This window comes from Cebus imitator, unplaced genomic scaffold, assembly GCF_001604975.1.
Source record: "Cebus imitator isolate Cc_AM_T3 unplaced genomic scaffold, Cebus_imitator-1.0 Scaffold469, whole genome shotgun sequence".
In the NCBI taxonomy this organism is placed as follows: Eukaryota; Metazoa; Chordata; class Mammalia; order Primates; family Cebidae; genus Cebus; species Cebus imitator.
Window position 1 is genome coordinate 110,738 of NW_016107784.1, and position 16,200 is coordinate 126,937.

General features: G+C 38.5%; 1 pseudogene; it reads left to right on the forward strand.

Annotated features, from left to right (window-relative positions):
• The first annotated feature begins 8,108 nt into the window (after positions 1-8,108).
• LOC108291828 lies at positions 8,109-10,155 on the forward strand (annotated as a pseudogene).
• Positions 10,156-16,200: the final 6,045 nt, after the last annotated feature.

Here is a 16,200-nt window from a genome sequence, read left to right on the forward strand (position 1 = left end):
GAAACTCCGTCTCAAAAAAAAAAAAAAAAAAAAAAAAAAAAAAAGAGAAGCCAACACAAGTTGAGATATTCTAGATCATGTAGCCTTCTAGGAATTGTCTTGTGCATAGTTAAATAAATAAAATTTCACTGATAGAGCCAATATGAATTAAATTAAGAGTTGTTTTATAAAGATTGAGTATTTCAGGAAAACGAGTCACTAAAAAATAATTCGATTAAATGTATATAAGAAAATTTGAAAATATTATCAAAAGATCCTAAAAAGCTAGACAGCTCCTACACAGAGATTACTTGAAAAATGTCTTTTAAGCTCTGACTCTACTGTAAAGAATCTGAAATTAGTTATCTTAGATAATGCTTTATATATAAGATTATTCAAGAGTAAGGGGACAGAACTACAGTCTGTCAAGCCAATCAAAAAGGAATCATTTTGCCTTATATAAAAGGATTGGGAAGAGAATGTACATTTATATGTTTGCTATTTTGTTTCATTTACATAACATCTGAAATGATTCTCTCACAACCATTTTCTTCTCTCAACCCAAAAGTTGAAACGTGATGTCCACTTTATCCAAATAATTCATTAAAATAGGCAAGTACTTTCTTGTTTCCTTGTGTTTTCCTAAAAATAAGGACATCTTCTTTTATAACCATAGTACAAATGTCAAAATCAGAGAAATTTATCAAATCAAGAGATTAGCATGGATGCTGTTATATATTTAATCTACAGATATTAATCAGATTTTGCTAATTTTTTCAATGATGTCCTATGTAGCAAAAGAAAAATTTTAGACCATCTGTTTCTTTGGTCATTTGGCTAAGTGGTATCTATCAGTTTTCTTCATTGTGTCAGTTTACTATTTTTCCTTTTGTACATAAGTAATTTGCGGAAATATACTTTAAGAACACGTAAATAACTTTTTCTCCCCCCACAACTACTATGCCCAATTTACTTAAGTTAGGGAGGCTTTTCCCAAAAAATTACCTTTTTATTTAATAATTATTTATGTAGATTTTATTATTATTATTATGAATGTGTTATTTTGATTATGCACTAATCAACATTGTAATTGTACTAAATCCAGAAGATTCGGGTTAGGCATTTTTAAATCCTTCACAGTCACTATATCAGGGACAAAAGATGTTTATTTCACTACTGATGAGGCTGAATTTGATCCTTTAAGGCTTCTGTGTATTCTAGGAAAGAATAAATATACTGGGAGATAGAGCTCACTATGGAAGAAGAGAGTTACAAATATAGGATGAGAGAAGTTAGAATGAATTCTGTGAAACTGGACTGGATTTTGGAAATACCAAATATGAATTCATGGTTTTTATTGATAGAGGCATAGATATAGATTGTGTGAATGTTTGTGTGTGTGTGCTAAGTAACTCTGATTCCTTAGACAACCAGCAATGACATCCCAAAATCAAGAATCTCACTGAGTATTTATAAATCCCAAAATCAAGAATCTCACGTAGTATTTATATCTTTGTTTCCAAATGCCATTCTCCACAAAATGAATCAGAGTTCCTTTGAGAAATGGCTAATTCCAAGACTAAGAATGTACAAGCTAACTTCGTTGTTTTTTTACTTCATTTAAAATTTTTGCTTTAATTTTTAATTCTAGATGACAAATTTTTTTCTAGGTTTAATTATGATTACAATTTTTAGTACATACTCAAAACAGCATAATTATATAGAAATGTTGGTAAATCGTTCCTAAACATAAAAAGTACTGTTTTGGAGATTTCAAGATGGTGGTGGCTGAGGGGTTAACAGAGGGGCTAAGTGGAAGACCTTTACAAAGTAAAAGAAGCTGGGTTGCTGTGGATTCTGGCAGACGGGAGACAGGACTAGACTGCAGCTCCAGACAGAGCAGTATGTGGGGATTCTCACTGTGAATTTTAGCTCCAGATCGACTGCAAGAACAAACCAGCAATCCCAAGAGGACCCACAGACCCTCTGAAAGAAACAGACTGCTCCTGCAGGACCTAGGAAACCACCCCCAAAACTGAGACCCTCAGCTGTGGAAGTGAGAATGAGAGACCCTCCTCCCCTGAACACACACCCCCACTGGAGAAACTAAAGGTCTGTTTGGAAGAGAAGTTTCTAACTTTACCTGGAGCTGAATGAATTTGGAGAGCCAAGTGAAATACAAGGGTAGAGGAAGCAGCAAAAAGCCCCTGGGCACTCACTGGGTCCCCAAGCAGGCCATTCCTGCCTGGCAGCACAGGGATCCAACAGGAGAGGAGCAGGGACTAAAACCACACAGGGAGAAGGAACTCTCTTGTAAAACTTCGTAACAATTTGAATGCAGTGAGAAGCCTCCTGGCCAGTACCTGGGGGAGAGTGCAAATTGCAGGTTGGGGAAGAACCAAGCCCTTTTCTTTCGCAGCTGGCAGGCGAATATCCTGGGGCAGGTTTTCAAGCCCCTATTGTACTCTGCCTGGAAACAGACTGGGGGCTGTTGGCAGAGGCACTGTGGGAGTGAGAACGGCCCTTCTGTTTGGGTGGGAGCTGAGTGAGGCCTGTGATGCTCTACTTTCCCCTACTTCTCTGACAATCTACTTATTCAATAGAATTGAATAAGTAGAAGAAAGAAATTCAGAGTTATAAGATAATAGTCTTGAAGTAATCCAATCCAACTAAGATAAAGAAAAAAGAATAAGAAAATATGAACAAAGTCTCCAAGAAGTCTGGGATTATGTTAAATAACCAAACCTAAGAATAATCATTGTTCCTGAGGAAGAAGATAACTCTAAAAGCTTGGAAAACATATTTGGGGGAATAATCAAGACAAACTTCCCTGGCCTTGCTACAGATCTAGACATCCAAATACCAGAAGCACAAAGAACATCCAGGAGCTTCATCACAAAAAGACTTTTGCCTAGGCACAGAGAAGTGATTGGGGCCCTATCTTCAGCCTACTCAAAAAAAAAAACAATTATCAGCCAAGAATTTTGTAACCAGTGAAACTAAGCATCATATATAAAGGAAAAATGTAGCCTTTTTCAGACAAACAAATGCTGAGAGAATTCACCATCACCAAGCCACCACTACAAGAGCTCCTTTTGGAGCTCTAAATCTTGAAACAAATCCTAGAAACACATCAAAACAGAATCTTTTTAAAGCATAAATCACACAGGACCTATAAAACAAAAATACAAGTTAAAAAGCAAAAACAAAAATAACCAAAGTACACAGGCAACAAAGGGCATGATGACTGCAACACTAATCACATTTCAATACTAACATTGAATGCAAATGGCCTAAATACTCCACTTAAAAGATACAGAACCACAGAATGGATAAGAACTCACCAACCAACTATCTGCTGCCTTCAGGAGACTCACCTAACACATAAGGACTCATGTAAACTTAAAATAAAGGTGTGAAAAAAGGCATTTTATGCAAATGGACACAAAAAGCAAGCAGGGGTAGCTATTCTTATATCAGGCAAAACAAACTTTAAAGCAACAGCAGTTAAAAGAGACAAAGAGGGACATTATGTAATGGTAAAAGGCCTTGTCCACCAAGAAAATATCACAATCCTAAACATATGAACCTCCCAAATTTATAAAACTCCTGACACTGGAACTCCCACATTTATGAAACAATTACTAATAGACCTAAGAAATGAGATAGACAGCAACACAATAATAGTGGGGGACTTCAGTACTTCACTGACAGCATTAGACAGGTCAATAAGACAGAAAGCCAACAAAGAAATAATAAATTTAAACCAGACCTTGGAACAAATGGACTTAACAGATATATGTGGAACATTTCATCCAACAACTGCAGAATACACGTTCTATTCAACAGCACATGGAACTTTTTCCAAGATAGACCATATAATAAGCCATAAAACAAGCCTCAATAAATTTATGAAAAGTGAAATTATATCAAGCACTCTCTCAGACCGCAATAGAATAAAACTGGAAATCAACTTCAAAAGGAACCTTCAAAATCACACAAATACATGGAAATTAAATAACCTGCTCCTGAATGAGCATTGGGTCAAAAATGAAATCAAAATGGAAATTTAAAAAATTCTTCAAATTCAACAATAATGATACAACCTATCAAAACCTCTAGGATACAGCAAAGGCGGTTCTAAGAAGAAAGTTCATAGCGCTAAATGTCCACCTTGAAAATACTGAAAGAGCACAAACTGACACTCTAAGGTCACACCTCAAGGAACTAGAGAAACAAGAACAAACCAAACCCAAACCCAGCAGAAGAAAGGAAATCAGCAAGACTAGAGCAGAACTAAATAAAATTGAAACAAAAAAAATACAAAAGATATATGAAAGAAAAATGTGATTCTTTGAAAAGATCAATAAAATTGATAGACCTTTGGCAAGATTAACCAAGAAAAGAAGAAAAAAAATCCAAATAACCTCACTAAGAAACAAAACAGGAGATATTAAAACTGACACCACTGAAATACAAAACATCATTCAAGACTACTATGAACACCCTTATGCACATAAACTAGAAAACCTGTAAGAGATGGATAAATTCCTGGAAAAATGCAATGCTCCTAGCTTAAATCAAGAAGAATTAAATACCCTAAACAGACCAATAACAAGCAGCAAGATTGAAATCATAATTTAAAAATTAGCAACAAATAAGTCCAGGACCAGACAGATTTACAGGAGAATTCTACAAGATATTCAAAGAAGAATTGGTACCAATCCTTTTGACACTGTTCTACAAGATAGAGAAAGAAGGAACCCTCCCTAATCCATTCTATAAAGCCAGCATCACCCTAATACAAAAATCAGGAAAGGACATAGCCAAAAAACAAAACTACAGACTGACATCCTTGATGAACATAGATGCTAAAATTCTTAACAAAATACTAGCTAACCAAATCCAACAACATATCAAAATGATAATCCACCACAATCAAGTGGGTTTTATACCAGGGATACAGGGATGGTTTAACATACACAAGTCAATAAATGTGATACATTCACTGGGCGTGGTGGCTCATGCCTGCAATCCCAGCACTTTGGGAGGTCAAGGTGGGTGGATCACTTGAGGCCAGAAGTTTGAGATCAGCCTGGCCAACATGGTGAAACATGGCCAACATGGTGAAACCTCATCTCTACTAAAAACCCAAAAATTAACCGGTCATGGTGACATACGCCTGTAATCCCAGCTACTCAGGAGGCTGATGCACAAGAATCACTTGAACCTTGGAGGCAGAGTTTGCAGTGCGTTCAGTGGGGGCAACAGAGTGAGACTCTGTCTAAATAAATAAATAGTGATATATCACATAAACAGAATTAAAAACAAAAAGCACATGATCATTTCAATAGATGCAGAAAAAGCCTTTGACAAAATTCAGCATTACTTTATAATTAAAACTATCAGCAAAATTGGCATACAAGAGACATACCTTAATATAATAAAAGCCATCTATGACAAACCCACAGCCAACATAATACTGAATGGAGAAAAGTTGAAAATATTCTCTCTGAGAACTGGAACAAGACAAGGATGCTCACTCTCACCACTCCTCTTCAACATAGTACTGGAAATCCTAGCCAGAGCAATCAGACAAGAGAAAGAAGTAAAGGGCATCCAAATCAGTAATGAGGAAGTCAAACTGTCACTGTTTGCTGATGATATGATCGTTGACCTTGAAAACCCTAAGGACTCCTCCAGAAAACTCCTAGAACTGATAAAACAATTCAGCAAAGTTTCTGGATACAAGATTAATGGACACAAGTCAGTAGCTCTTCTATACACCAACAGTGACCAAGTGAAGAATCAAATCAAGAACTCAACCCCTTTTACAATAGCTGGAAAAAAAAAAAATTAGGTATATACTTAACCAAGGAGGAGAAAGGCCTCTACAAGGAAAACTACAAAACACTGCTAAAAGAAATCATAGATGACACAAACAAATGGAAACGCATCCCATGCTCATGGATGGGTAGAATCAATATTATGAAAATGAGCTTACTGCCAAAAATCTACAAATTCAATGCGATCCCCATCAAAATACCACCATCATTCTTAACAGAATTAGAAAAAAATAATTCCAGTATTCATATGGACCCAAAAAAGAGCCAGCATAGTCAAAGCAAGACTAAGCAAAAAGAACAAATTTGGATGCATCACACTACCTGATTTCAAACTATACTATAAGGGCATAGTCACCAAAACCAAAACAGTGTGATGTTGATTCAAAACTAGGCATGTAGACTAATGGAACAGAATAGAAAACCAGAAATAAACCCAAATACTTACAGCCAACTGATCTTTGACAAAGCAAACAAAAAAAGTGTAGAAAGACACCCTTTTCAACAAATGGTGCTGGGATAATTGGCTAGCCACAAATAGGATGATAAAACTGGATCCTCATCTCTCGCCTTATACAAAAATCAACCCAAGATGGACAAGGACTTAAACCTAAGGCCAGAAACTATGGCCGAGTGCAGTGGCTCATGCCTGTAATCCCAGCACTTTGGGAGGCCAAGGCAGGTGGATCACCTGAGGTCAAGGGTTCGAGACCAGCCTGGCTGACATGGTAAATTCCTGTCTCCACTAAAAAAAAATACAAAAATTAGCTGGGTATGATGGTGGGTGCCCATAATCCCAGCTGCTAGGTAGTCTGAGGCAGGAGAATCACTTGAACTTGGGAAGCAGAGGTTGCAGTGAGCCGAGATCACGTCATTGTACCCCAGCCTGGGCAACAAGAGCAAACTCTATCTCAAATTAAAAAATAAGGCCCTGAAACTATAAAAATTCTAGAGGATAACATTGGGAAAACCCTTCTAGGCATCGTTTAAACAAGGATTTCATGACCAAGAACCCAAAAGCAAATGCAATAAAAACAAAGACAAACAGCTGGGACCTAATTAAACTAAAGAGGTTTTGCATGGCAAAAGGAAAAGTCAACAGAGTAAATAGACTACCCACAGAGTGGGAAAAAATCTTCACAATCTACAACATCTGAGAAAGGACTAATGTCCAGGATCTACAACAAACTCAAACAAATCAGAAAGAAAAAAAAAATCCCACAAAAAAGTGGGCTAAGGACATGAATAGACAATTCTCAAAAGAAGATATACAAATGACCAACAAACATGAAAAAATCCTCAACATCCCTAACAATCAGGGAAATGCAAATCAAAACCGCAATGTGATATTACCTCACTCCTCAAGAATGGCCATAATCAAAAAACAGTAGATGTTGGCATGGATGTGGTGAACAGGGAACACTTCTACACTGCTGGTGGGAATGTAAACTAGTACAGCTGCTATGGAAAACAGTGTGGAGATTCCTCAAAGAACTAAAAGTAGAACTATCATTTGATCCAGCAATCCCACTACTGGATATCTACCCAGAGGAAAAGAAGTCATTATTCAAAAAAGATACTTCCACACACATGTTTACAACAGCATAATTCACAATTGCAGAATCATAGAACTAACCCAAATGTCTGTCAATTGATGAGAAGATAAATAAACTGCAATATATATATACATCTATATATACACGTATATAGCTATATATACACATATATAGATATATATATACAATACAAAGAAATATATATACATACACATATATATATATGATGGAATATTATGCAGCCATAAAAAGGAATGAGTTAACAGCATTTGCAATGACCTGGACTACTACTGTAAGTGAAGTAACTCAGGAATGGAAACCAAATATTCTATGTTCTCACTGATATGTGGGAGCTAAGCTATGAGGACGCAAAGGCATAAGACTGATGCAATGGACTTTGGGGACTTGGGGAGGAAGGGATAAAACACTACAAATATGGTGCAGTGTGTACTGTTTGGGTGATGGATGCACCAAAAGCTCACAAATCACCGCTAAAGAGCTTATGTAACCAGATACCTATACCTGTACCTCAATAACTTATGGAAAAAAACAAAACAATAACTTTCAAGTAGGGGAAAATCAGTTAAAAGTAAATAAATAAATAAAATAAACAAAGTAAAAGAAGCCAGGAATCATCCGTTCCCCAGTTCTCCCAGTCCTGGCACCACAGCAGAAGTGTTTTGGTTTTTTTTTTTTTTTAATAAACAGGTAAATTATACAAATTGTCAGCATGGAACAGAGATCTACATCATCCATCAAGAGTGGAAAATTTGTTCTTGTTTTGCTTTGTTTTTGTTTTGTAGAGATGGGGTCTCGCTATACTGCTCAGGCTGATCTCAAACTCCTGACCTCAAGCTATCCCACCTGAGCCTCCCAAAGTGCAGAGATTGCAGGTATGAGTCACTGCACCCAGCTAACAGTGAAAAATTTATGAACCCCACAGACCAAGATTGAAAGAAAGCTAGGAAAAAAGAATTAAAGAACAAAAAACAGTGCATGATGGTATGTGTTGCAGTTTTTAAAATGAGGGATCCCAAACAGATTATCTGGAACATGGAGAAATTAGATATAAGAAGTTTAAGGCAGTGCAACAGCCACAATTAAATGAGAAAGTAAAAAGCTGCATGAAACCTTTGAACATATTCTATGACTCTATGAAAGAGAATCTAGATATTTACAAAGAATCAAGAAAGCTAGAAGTAAACAATGAACAGAATAGGGCTCAACTTAGCCAATATTTTGATGCTGTCAATGCTTAGCATGTGGAAGTGGAGTGTATTCCTTTGCCCAGTATGTCACGTGCTACTTCCATTTTGATCTGGAACATTCCATTTCCTGGTGCCCAGCCAACCCCCATCCTTAAGAAAACCTCAGTTGATGGGCCTCCAACTCAGGCAGTTTCTATACTTTGTCTTCTTGGACACGGTGTTCCATGTTTACATCCTGGCCTTCCTTCTGGTCCACCTCCTCCTCAGGTCTTGCAGATGTATGGCTGTGAAGCGGGCTTTGCCCTAGATCTTCCTCCTTGTAGGCGAGATGAAGGCATCCTGAACTTGCCCAGCAGGGTCACCAATGATGTTTCCAGCACCAGTGAAAATGATGGCTCTCCTGAGGACATGGATCAAGATAAGCATGATGACAGTACTGATGACAGTGACACTGACAGATCAGATGGAGAATGTGAGGGGGGTGAATTTGTGCAACATGATGATGGTGAGAGAGATCACAGTGAAGAAAAGAAGACAGGTCTGCGTGTACAATTTACAGATATGCCTGGAAAATCAAGGAAGAAAAAAAGAATATGAAGGAGCTGACTCCTCTTCAAGCCATGCTGCTTGGTATGGTAGGTCAGGAAACCCTGAGGAGGAATAGAAAGTAGAGGAATTTTCAGGGGATGATGATGAAGATAATTCCGATGAATCTGACGCAGAAAGTCATCACATAAACAGCATAAAGAGGAATCTCATTTCTACGGCACATCTACTGCTTCTTCACAGAAGCAGGCTCCTCCCAACCCCCAGTCTGTTCCTCCTTCTCAGATACAAGCATTTCCCATGCCAGGACCACCTCCACTTGGACTTCCACCTGCTCCACCATTACAGCCTCCTGGGCCACCTATGGGCCTTCCTCCTGGACCACTTTCAGGAGCTCCTCCATTCCTGAGATCACCTGGAATGCTAGGGCTCATTCCTCTGAGGGTCATTACTCTGACTTTTACATCCAGGACCACCACCAGGCAGACCCCTTGCTTTTCCCTAGGTCCACCTCTAGGTCTGCCTTGTTGTCACCCTTCTTCAAGACCCCCATCAAGGTAACCTCCCCCTGTGCTTCCAGGTATTTCTCCACCTTATCCTGGCATGATGCACCCATCTTTGGTGCCTCCGCCAGGACCTGCTCACCCCCAACGTGGGACTTTTCCCACCAGCTCCCTTGCTGAACTCTGGGGTTTTAAGTGCTCCACCTAACTTGATTCAGCAACCCAAGGCAGGTGATACCAGTGCAGACACCATTGAGAAGAAAGCCACAGTCGCCATCAGCGCCAAGCCACAGATCACTAACCCCAAGGCGGAGATTACTTGATTGGTGCCCGCTACTCTGAGAGTACACTGGGAAAATAAAGGGGTTACTGCTGCTCCCCAAAGAAGGTCGCAGGAGGATTCTGCTGTGCGTCTTGCCAAAGCAGCACCCCGAAAACTGACCCTTCTGTTTCTGTCTCAGTACAAACTAAGGATGATGCTTATGAGGCTTTCATGAAATGGATGGAAGGGCTACTGTGACAATTTTTATTGCTAGAAGGTGCTTCTGTGCACAACAGTGTCCCATGAAGAAAGAAGTGCTTATTAAACTTAAATAAAAGAGCTACTTCCATTGTTGGGACATTTTATAATTTTAGTTCAAGGGATATCCTAAAGTTTAGCCTTGTTCAGAATTTACTGCATTTAAGGGAGGGTATTTCATTCAGAATAAATCGCTTATTGAAGCAGTGCTGTTCACATCTATTCCCTTTCACACCATCGTCAGGCCATTTCTTCCCCTTCCCCAGTTCTTTGGAAATTTGTGATCAGGGGTATCTTAGTTACTTATTTGTTTTGACTCTCTTCGTGTGTGCCGTGGGCACTAGAGTGGAGATTTCTGAAAATCCAGTTTATTTCATCTTACCTTTTGTGTTTGAATCATTTTTAACATTTCTCTGCAAATATTTTGTAATATTTTACATATATATGAGAGGATACATATACGAAGCAGGATATACATCAAATAATTGATATATGTGATATATGATATATTTGATTAAATAGTTTTAATCTAGTAATTGTACATTTTCCTCCAAAATGTTGATATATGGGAGGAAAATATACAAGTATTTAATTAAAATTATTTGTCACTGACCTAAAGTGTTTCATGGGAAAAATAAATAAATGTTCTACACCAAAAAGTGCAATTTTATTAAAAAGCTCCCTAGACAGATTAGACTTTAAAAATATATAGTGTATATTCAAAATAAAAAATAGACATAGTGTGTATTCAAAATTGAATGTTATCTATTACTATAGACTACAGGCTTCAACATACATGTCATCATAATTTTTCTAGATCAAGATACTAATAAATCTTATTCAAATAAATAATGAAATGGGAATGGAGGAAGATTTATTATAGCAATGCCATTTAATTTGTTGAATTTCTTTTGAATTATATACCAAAAAATCACATGATAAATTATCACTTATAATTATAACTGATCACTCAGCTAAGTAATGGATATTCCTTCAATTTTACTGAAAGCAAAGAAATGGAAGCACTCTAACTTTCAAATATATTTATCACCTAATCCAGATAATTCTTTTTCCAAACAGGTACCAGTATTTTATTTTATTAATTTATTTTATTTTATTTTATTTTATTTATTTGACACACTGGAGTTTTCTACACTGTAGGAAAGTGCATTAAAACAAAATCTGACTGGGTGCGGTGGCTCACGCCTGTAATCCCAGCACTTTGGGAGGCTGAGGCGAACGGATCATGACATCAAGAGATCGAGACCATCCTGGCCGACATGGTGAAGCCGTGTCTCTACTAAAAATACAAAAATTAGCTGGGTGTGGTGGTTTGCACCTGTAATCCCAACTAGTCAGGAGGCTGAGGCAGGAGAATTGCTTGAACCCAGGAGGCGGAGGTTGCAGTGAGCCGAGATCGTGCCACTGCACTCCAGCCTGGTGCCTGGCGACAGAGCAAGACTCTGTCTGAAAAAAAAAGAAAAAAAAAAAAAACTGAGAAGGAAATATATGTCTTTCTTTTGCAAAGTAGTGGAGAGCAATATGGTAGCTTGCAAGGGAGAAATTTTAGTAAAAGATACATGAAATTGAAGATTGAACATTCTTTCCCTTTAAGCTATTCTTGCCAAAACAACCTTTGGAAACTCACTGTATCACTGTAGATGCAGGTACTCGAGTCTGAAAACTACTGAACTAAATATTATTTGAAGTCCTTTTTGAGCTCTAACATTTTTACAATATATCCATGTAAGAGAATTATACTTGTATACCCTAAAAATTTTTTTGTTAATGTAAACTGCAGGAAGTTTGATACAGTGCAACTTTTCCTCACCATTGGTTCACAGATTACTGCAGTTTATTATGGTAGTAAGAGATATTCACATCAGTAAATGAGGCAACAGGATATTTCTATTTTGACAAACAATAATGAAATAATTATTAAAATATTATGTGCTTTAAACAGTACTAGTTTGAGAGCCTTGGCCAGATGCAGTGGCTCACACCCTTAATCCCAGCACCTTGGAAGGCTGAGGCAGGAAGATCACTTGAGGCCAGTAAGTTGAGAACAGTCTGGGCCTCGTAAGAAGACCCCATTGCAACAAAAAAAAAAAAAAAAAAAAAAAAAAAAAAAGAGAGAGAAAGAGAACCTCTGAGTGGGCATAAATAGCAGTTTGCAGGAAAGGGCCTGTGATAGAATTCATGTGGCGCATAGTTAGCAGTGACAAAAAGTTAGCTATTACTATTATTATTTTTATTTGTATTATTTAGATATGGTAAAAATCATTCTAGATACCAAAAAACTGAAATTACAACCATTAGAGATGGGAGAGTTTTTGCTATGGATGTCCCTGTATTTTCTATAACTTGATTTAGTTTGCAGATTTAGACATAGTGAAATATGATTTACAAATGGTTTCTGCAGAAAACCAAATATCATATATTCTCACTTATAAATGGGAGCTAAATCTTAGGTACACACAGACATAGAGATGGGAACAGTAGACACTAGTGGCCCCAAAAGGAGGGAAGTAGGGAGGGGGAAAAGAGTGAAATTTTTCCAATTAAGTACTATGTTCTCTACCTGAGTGGAAGGATCAGTAGAAGCCCAAACCTCAGCATCATGCAATATACCCTTGTAACAAATTTGCACAAGTCTTCTAAAATAAAAATGGAAATCAAAAAGCAAAACAAAAATAAAAATAGTTTGTAGATTGTATTAAAGGGAGAATATAATAATCACAACAGATTAGTTAATAAAGATCATAATGTTCTTTGAAGTCTATAAGCACACATTCACAAACCTGCTTTGATAGCTGTAAAAAACATATTATGTCAAATACATAAGTAATATGTCTCTTTATTAAGAAAACATAACATTCATCCAAGCTCATTTTTCTTGGTTAAAAAAAAAGAAAACATAACTTTTGTTGGAATCAATTTAAAGAGAATATATGCATCAATGATAGACTGAAAAAGAAAACGTGGTACATATACACCGTGGCATAATACTATGCAGCCATACAAAGGAATGAGATCATGTCCTTTGCAGGGACATGGATGAAGCTGGAAGCCATCATTCTCAGCAAACTAACACAGGAACAGAAAACCAAACACTGCATGTTCTCACTCATAAGTGGGAATTGAACAATGAGAACACATGGACACATACCAGGGCCTGTTGGGGGTTGGGGGGTGAGGGGAAGGAACCTAGAGGATGGGTCAATAGGTGCAGAAAACCCCCACAGCACACACACACCTGTGTAACCAACCTGCACATTCTACACATGTATTCGGGAACTTAAAGTAAAATAATTGTTTTAAAAGGTGTGGGGGAGATATATGAGCTAATAATGGTAGTATATTAACTTCAGCTCCTATCTCAAGTGATAACATTATAACCCCAGCAAGTAATTTGTTTCCAGGTTAAATGCTTTAAGAGTGTGTCAACAGTAGGTATGTTGTATCTCTGAATGGAATTATCACCTGCTTTTTAACAATTGTAATAGTAATACTAGAGGATTTCAAAGTTTCCTTATTTCATATATAAGACGTGTGCAAGTTTTGTAGTTGTCTTAGCTGAGGGTATCTAGAAGGAACTGGAAAGAACAGGTATGAATACCTGACATCTTTGGTCTCAAGATATCAGGACTGTTTATACCACCTAAAGTGATAAGCATTTTCAGTGCAATCCCATCAAAATTCCAGTGACTGCTCTGCTTCTCCCATTTGACAGATACTCAGTTTTCTCATGCAGCACCAGCCCTCTTCCTGAGACACCAGAGTGAAAATGATGGCTGGAGTCAATGGATTTAGCCATATTAGGTGCCTGGTCATCAGGGCTGCTTTTAATTCTGGCAAAGTGGATATTGTTACCAGCAGTGACCCTTTCGTTGACCTCAACTAACTGGTCCACTATGTTCCACTACGATCATGTTCCACTATGATTCCACCCATGGCAAGTTGCATGGTACCATCAAGGCTGAGAATGGGAAGCTCGTCATCAATGGAAATCCCATCACTATCTTCTGGGAGTGAGAGCTCACCAAAACCAAATGGGATGATGCTGGTACTAATTATGTCATGGAGTCCACTGGCATCTTCACTACCTTGAAGAAGGCTAAGAGCTCACCTGGAAAGGGGAGCCAAAAGGTTCGTCATCTCTGCCCCCTCTGCAGATGTCACCATGTTTGTGACGGGCATGATCCATAAGCATGAAAACAAGCTCACAATCATCAGCAGTGACTCCTGCACCACCAACTACTTAGATCCCCTGGCCAAGGTCATTCAGGACAACTTTGGCATCAGGGAGGGACTCAGGACCACAGTCCACACCATCGCTGCCACCTAGAAGACTGTGGACGGCCCCTCCAGGAAACTGTGGCATGACAGCCACAGGGCTTTCTAGAACACCATTCCTGAATCTACTGGTGCTGCCAAGAAAATGGGCAATGAGAGGGCAAGCTCATTCCTAAGCTCAATGGGAAGCTCCCTGGCACAGTCTTCTGTGTTGCCAGCACCACTCTGTTGGTTGTGAACCTGACCTCCTATCTGGAGAAACCTGCCAGACAGACGGTGAGGCAGGCATCCAAGGACCCCCTCAAGGGCATCCTGGGCTACACTGAGCACCAGGTTGTCTCTTCAGACTTTAACAGTAATACCCACCCTTCCACCTTTGATGCTGGGGCTGGCATTGCACTCAATGACCATTCTGTCAGCTTATTTCCTGGTATGACAGTGAATTTGTCTACAGTAACGAGGTAATAGACCTCATGGTACACATGGCTTCTAAGGAGTAAAAGCCCTCAATCACACAACCCTGGGAGAGCAGAAGAGGAAGAGAGGGACCGTCAGCTGCTGGGGAGTCCCTGCTGCACTCAGTGCCCCCCACACACAGAATCTTCTCTTCTCACAATTTCCAGACCCTCTGAAGAAGGAGGGACCTGGGGAGCCCCACCTTGTCTTTTACCATCAATAAAGTCCCCTGTACTCAGCCAAAAAAATTATATGTTTCATAGAAACAGAAAAAAACAATTATAAAATTTGTGTGAAACAACAAAATACTTCAAGTAGTCAAAACAATGCTGAGGAAAACAAAGTTGAAGGGATCATACTTCCTAATCTCAAATTATATTACAAAACAGGCATAATGAAGCAGTATGAAAACAGACATAAAACAGACATACAGGCCGGGCGTGATGGCTCATGCCTGTAATCCCAGCACTTTGGGAGGCCAAAATGGATGGATCACCTGAGAGCAGGAGTTCAAAACCAGGCTGGCCAACATGGTGAAACCCCATCTCTATCTACTAAAATTACAAAAATGTGCCAGGTATGGTGGCAGGTGCCTGTAGTCCCAGCTACTTAGGAGGCTGAGGCAGAAGAATTGCTTGAACCTGGGAGGCAGAGGTTACAGTGAGCTGAGGCCGTGCCACTGCACTCCAACCTGGGCGACGGAGTGAGACCTTGTCAAAAAAAAAAAAGAGAAATAGACATAGACCAATGGAACAGAATAGAGAGCCCATAAAAAAAAAATCTAAGCATATACAGTCAATTAATTTTTGACAAATCCACGAAAAGGAGAGTCTCTTCAATATAGGGTGTTTGGAAAGCCGGATATCCACATGCAAAAAAAAGGAAATTGTAAAACCCTTGTCTTACACTGCATACAAAAATAAACTCTTTCACTAAAAAGAACAGGCAATCAGAACAAAGGAAACAAGTGGAACGCTATCAAACTAAAAAGCTCTGCACAGCAAAGAAAACAATCAAAATGAAAAGACACCCAAGGGATTGGGAGAAAATATCTATGAAGCATGTATCAGAAAAAGGGTTAAGATTCAAAGTATATAAGGAACTCAAACAACTTCATAGCAAAAGAAACAAATAATCCTATTAAAATATAGGCAAATAGGCCGGGCATGGTGGCTCAAGCCTGTAATGCCAGCACTTTGGGAGGCCGAGGCGGGTGGATTTTCTGAAGTCAGGAGTCCAAGACCAGTCTGGCCAACAAGGTGAAACCACGTCTCTACTAAAAATACAAAAAAA